Here is a 6,599-nt window from a genome sequence, read left to right as displayed (position 1 = left end):
TGGAACCCCTGGATGTTGGGCCACAGGGCTGAAGGAGGACACAGTCCTTCCCGATAGAGACCGTCTTGATTCCGGAAGAAAAATCCCAAGTGTGGAGGGGGGGGGGGGGGGTGAGAACAAGGGGTAAACAGGGGACGCTTCTAAGTGAAAGTGTGGTAGTTCAATGACTGTTCTTGAAGCTCCTTAGGCAGGAGTGGACGGCAATCTAGCCAGCACCAAAAGACAAGAGACTAGCAGTATGGGTAAAAAATGGGATGTAATGGGGAGGAAGGGACTAAGGACAGGGAGCGAACAATGCCAGGAGTCAGCAGGAGATGGTTCCTTCAAAATAGAGGAGCAGTACACAGCTACTCATAAAAATTATATAGTATATAGCTCCCGTAAATCTATTGTCCAATATATACCTTATTGACAGCGCAAAAACAACAAAACAATCAATCTTAAGAGGGTGATAGTCCCATGGTTACAAAAAGCACCACAGTAATGTCCTTAAAAAGTCCCACGCATCTAAGGATGGGATTTCAGTTGAAACAATCAAATGATGAGAAACAGAAAGAAAAGTCCATCGCCAAGATAAGATAACCAGTGCAGAAAGAGCTTGACAGCCGGTGACACCCCTTATGGTAACACACTCACCAGAACTCAAAGGGTTAACAGGCACTTCGTTATGAGTAATCTTTATCTGGTGTTCCTCTGTAACAAATTCCTGTGTCATCAACGATCAAAGAAGGTTCTCAACCTCAGATTCTTTAATACCGCATCAATTTCAGGATTTTTTATACTTCACTCCCAGCAGAAGGTTCGCATATAGGAAACGACAAAAAGAGAGGTTCCATAGTGCAAACTGTTTTATTCATTAAAATATTCGTGCGCATATACACCATACGTACATAATCATTTAAAATTCATTCACAGAGATGTCACTACTAGAACGACCGGATTTGTCTCACCGCGGCTCCGGGCGTCTTAGATCAAATACAGGCTCGGCTTCCACGGCGGGTCCCGGGAGAACGTACAAATCGACCGCTCAGTAGTTACGAATAGCTGCTTGATCACGCCCATACGCGTTTCGTCATTACGTCTTCGTCTGTGGGCGTCACAGCTACTCCCCACTGATGGCGGTCTGGCAGTTTTGTTTCCTTTCCCCTTTGGCCACATATGATTAGCGGGTATCCAGCCATGCCGCCGCAGCCTCTGGAGTGTCAAAGAAACGAGTGCTATCTCCATCAGTGATTCGTAGTCTGCTGGGATACAAAAGGCCGAAAGAATTCCTCTTTCTCTGAGCTGGCGTCTCACATCAGTAAAGGATTTACGTCTTTGCTGTACTTCCTGAGAGAAATCCGGGAAAAAGAGCAGCCTGGTGTTCTCATATTTAATTTCAGGCATGGCGCGAGCCACTGCCAGGATGCCGTCCCGATTACGATAATTTAGAAGCCGCAACAGGAAAGGGAGTGGAGGTGCCCCGGGCCTCGGAGGGAGAGGTGGGACCCTGTGGGCCCTTTCCACTACAAAGGTGGGCAGCATCTCCCCCAGGCTGAACAGGGTGGACAGCAACTGCTCAGTAAACTTGATGGGTCTGGAGCCCTCAGCCCTCTCGGGTAGTCCAAGTATGCGGCAATTGTTCCACCTAAGGCGGTTTTCAGTATCTATTGCCCGCTCCTGAAGCGCTTTCACCTGAAGCTGCAAAGCCTTTACCTCCCTGGAGTCTGATCGGGGGACGTATCATCCACCACGGAGACCTTGTCCTCCACTTCAGCGAAGCGTGACCGGAATTTATCCATATCCTGGCAGATGAGACCAACATCCACCATCAGGAAGTCTATCTTTGCTGTGTGGGTTTCTTTGCAGGATGTTATGGCGGCTAGGATCTCTGCTCCCGAGGGAGCCACCGCCTCCCCTGAGTCCGCCACCTCCCGTGCACTGGCCGCCATCCTAGTCGAGGACCGTCCCACAGATGAGGTAGCCGCCAGCGGGGGGCACGAGGAGTTTTCGGAGTGGATTTAGAGTAGCAGGTCTTAGGGTGGCCCATCCGAGGTTCACTCCGAGACGCAGTAGAGTCCTGAGGGAGTCTGACGGCCGAGAGCCTGTGTCCCAGTAACAGGACAAATTGGGGTCTGGACTCACTGGCACAGTAACTAAGCCCCGTTGTTAGGGGGCAGGAAGCAGGCTCTTGGATTCAGGTGGCAGGATGAGGCGTGTATCAGCCTTAAGCCTTCAGCAGAGTACAGCCTCTGCAAGGACGGGGACGCAGGAAGAGCAGAGCAGGTCCGCTGGGGCACAGATAGTGACACAGGGAGGAGAGTGTAGTGTTCCCTGGGAGCAGGCCAAGGCACAGGCAGGGGAATGCAGTGAATCTTTAGCACGGTACCTTATTGTTGAGGATGGTCCTGGTATAGCAGGCCACAAGATGGCACCCAGACAGCCTGTGTGGGCCCCCCAGAAAGTCCACAGGTCCCCTCACAGTCCCGGCCTCTCCCAGGGACTGCCGCCGGATGTGTAGGGGTTCACTGCCTCTTCTCCCACAGATTGCAACAATTAAGTCTGGGGATGGCGGAGGCAAAGTAGGCCGCAAGATAGTGGCAGACCTCAGGAGCGTGTAACCGGCCGCCGCCCCACGGAGACACGATCGGCCCACCAAACCCAGCAATATCCGCTGGGATTATTACAGGCAATGTCCGATGGCTATTAGGTAGAGCCTGGAGACCCCCGGGCGTCAACAAAAGGAGGATAACTGTGGATTACCTGCTAGGCCGCAAGATGGCGGAGGCCACAAGCTCCAGGGAATGGCATCCGCAGATCCCCCTCGATATCCTGCCTCCTCCCAGGGACAGCTGATGGCAATGCAGGGCAAGATACTGCCTCACCTCCCGCAGATGGCGGCACACAAGCCCACGGACGTTGGAGGGAGAGTAGGCCTCAAGATGGCGGCGGCGAATACCTGGGGCGTGGAGCCGGTCGCGGCCCGGGGAGACTCAATCGGCCAGCCGAGCGCCACAATTCCTGCCTGAACTGCTGTAGATGGTGCCTGGCGTGTCTTCAGGGAGAGTTTGAAGTCTCTCCAGGTGCAGTTAGAGTCACGATGGCTGTGGATTATGTCAGGATTTGTGGAGCTTCTCTGGAACATGTCCTGTTCCTTCTACATCCGGACACACCCCCGGAGATACTTTTTTTTAAATTGTTGTCCATTGCTGCCCACAAGGGCCTTTTCACAATTGTGCTCAAGTTTATTATTGATGTATGTTTTTTTCACATTTCACCTTGTTGCATTGACCCTGCCCATTCCTTTTTAATGGGCCCTCAGCATGAGCCCACAGACCACCTCGTTTTTTTTCCAAATGCACTTCAAGGCACACTTGTCCTTCATTGCTTGTTATGTTGTGTGTTGAGGGGCAGATGTATTTGTTTTGGTTGTGTATGCACACTAAGATATTAAAACTGACTGGCAGTGCATACCGTAGGTCTTCCCCTGTGGGCAATTTTGGCACACAGGAAGCCCAGGGAGCCATTTGCAAATGATATATAGTTGAGAACGCCACTGGTCGGCCAATTTGTGCTTTCCTGGCACTCCCAGATTATGTAACTGCATCCGGTCTCCTGGTTACAAGTCCTAAACCTTCACTTTTAGATCAAAGTTCCTTTTGTTTCTTTGTTCTCGGGCAGTAGATGCTTCCTTAGCTCTCTCATAGGCGGTTTTCAAATTTCTTCTAAGGCTATCAACATATCCTCGATAGGAAGCCTGAGAAGTGTAATCCAGGGATGTTCCAAAGGCCAGGTCCACATGCAAGTGGCCCTCTCTCCCAATCATCAACCAGTAAGGGGAGTACTCAGTTTAGTCATTCGCTGTGTTGTTGTAAGTGTGGACCACTGTGGCAATGTAATCACCCCAATGTTGTTTCTTCTCTGAAGGCAGCATTCCTAGCATGTTTAGCAGGGTGCGGTTGAAACGTTCTGGTTGTGGATCCCCCTGGGGATGATAAGGGGTAGTTCTGTACTTTTGTATGTTCAACAGTTCACACAGCCATTTTACCAGCTTACTCTCAAAGTCCTGACCTTGATCTGAATGTAGACATTGAGGCAGACTGTAGTGAACGAAAAACTTCTCTACCAAAGTTTTGGCAAATGTATTGGCTTGCTGGTCTTTGGTCAGAAAAGCTTGAGCATAGTGGGTGAAATTATCTGGCACAACCAGGAAATTACCTTGCCCACTCAGGTCAGGTTCTAGACACAAGAAGTCTCATTGGCCCTTAACTTTGTAAATGGTCCATTGGGGCAGCCCTCCTTGGCAAAGTCTATTTTTGTCCTCATGGAAGGCCAATAGAAACAATCCCTAACTAGCCTATGGCATCTATCCAGCCCCAAATGCCCATGGTCCTCATGAAGAGCTGTCAACACAATCAATCTGTGCTTTTCTGGAAGGAACAGTTGTCAAACATCTTCAGGTTCTTCAGATGGGCCTTTTCTGTATATGACACCATCTTCCGACTGTTTTCCCTCCCATTCTTTGTAGACTACTTTTGCACCATCAACCGAATTCTTCAGCAACATCTGAAAATTTCAAACTAACAGCACCTTCCTAACAAGGTTGCACAATGGATCCTCACGCTGATCTCTTCTCAAGTCCTTCTTCCTAAACTGAGGCAACTCTTGACTACGCACTTGTGTCAGATCACAGTATGACCGAGGCACTCTTGCAGGGGTAACTCCCACAGCTTCAGCTCCTGTGGCCCCTTTAAGACCATGCTCTACTCCTTGGCACACTGCATGAACTTCAGGAGTCAAATGCACTCAGTTCCTTGCACCATCTCTGGAGACGTATGGTCTTCGAGATAGGGCATCAGCATCCCGGTTTCCTATCCCTGGCCGGTAATTCAGGCTGAATTGGAACTCAGATAGGGCGGCCAGTTATCAATGACCAGTGGCATCTAGTTTAGCAGTAGACAAGTCCGAGGGTTGTTATCGGTTTTGACCACAAACATAGCCCCATATAGGTAGTCTCGCAGCTTATTCACTACAGCCGCTTGAGAGCCAGAAACTCCAACTTGTGCACGGATAGTTCCTCTCAGAGGGGGTGAGGCTTCAACTCACATATGCGACCAGACAAAGGTTTTCCTTCTGTCTCTTGATAGGGGACTAAACTAAAACCTTGCATGCTACCACCATTACTACCGTATATACCTTAAACTCCTATGTTAACAGCTACTGCCATTGATCACGTCCCATAAACTTGTGCCTAAACACTAATATATATATATATATATATATATATATATATATATATATACATATACATATATACACACACACACACATATACACACACACACTGTATATAAAAGATGCCACGCTATCCTAATATCTGTAAAAAATATCCAACAGCAGATAATAAAGTGACAATAGTGAATAAAGTGCTGAAGTAAGTGTATCATAATACACTGATAGAAAATCTTGTGAATCAAAGCAACATGATTAAATCAAAGTCCATTTCAAACATAATTAAATCTTCTCAAGGTGATCCAAACATGGCCACACACGTGTGACCGTACAGTTAAAGTGACACTAATGCCACGTACACACAATCAGACTATCCGGCGGACAATCCGCTGGACTTTGCAGCGGAGATCCGCTGGACTTGCCCACACACGACCGGACTTTTCCCGGCAGACTAGGTCCGGTGGACAATCCACCAGACTTTTGGTGGAGGACCGCCGGACTTTTGAAATGAACAGACTTGCCCACACACGGAGTAAAGTCCACCTTCTTCTCTTCTTCTTCTTCTCCCGATGTTGACACAACGCTCTCTCCGTCCGTAAAGGCAGGGACACGTTGCGCAGCGACTTATATAGGCATAAGGGGCGGGTCACCTTGTGACATCACCCGGTGACCCCGCCCCTTATGCCTATATAAGTCGCCACACAACGCGTCCCTGCCATTATGGCCAGAGAGAGCGTCATGTCAACATCGGAAGAATCGGAAGAAGGGAAGAAGAGGAAGAGGGCAGCGACAGCTACAAGACCGGGCCAATGCTAGTAAAAGAGCTGTAAGAAGATAGCAGAGGCCCGGCAGAAGAAGCAAAGAGCGGGACAAGACCCCCGAAGTTGGAAGAAGACCCTCGGTTGGCGGCGGCGACGAAGGAGACAGCCGGGCTCTTCTGCTAGTAAATGAGCACTAAAAGAGCAGAATATAGCGGAGGAGCCAGACGAGAAGACCCCCGAAGTTGGAAGAAGACCCCCGGAGCTGTCTAATAAAGTACTTTAAAAACCTGTGTTGTGTTTTTTTTTATTAACACTTTTTCCCTCCCGGATTCCGATAAGCCCCCCACCCGCAGACCCAGACAACCAACGGCTAGGGTTGTCGGGAAGAGGCCCTTGTCCCCATCAACATGGGGTCAAGGTGCTTTGGGGTGGGGGGGCCATAGGGCGCCCACCCCCATGTTGAGGGCACGTGGCCTGGTATGGTTCAGGAGGGGGGGCGCTCGCTCATCCCCACCCCCTTTTCTGACTGGCCGGGCTCCGTGCTCGGATAAGGGTCTGGTATGGACTTTGGGGGGACATTTATTCGGCGTAGGGGTTACCCTTTAAATCCATACCAGACGAAGGGGC

Source organism: Lithobates pipiens, unplaced genomic scaffold (genome assembly GCF_037356315.1).
Source record: "Lithobates pipiens isolate NorthernLeopardFrog02 unplaced genomic scaffold, aLitPip1_a1.2 Scaffold_16, whole genome shotgun sequence".
NCBI lineage: Eukaryota > Metazoa > Chordata > Amphibia > Anura > Ranidae > Lithobates > Lithobates pipiens.
Note: the sequence above shows the minus strand (reverse complement) of the source record.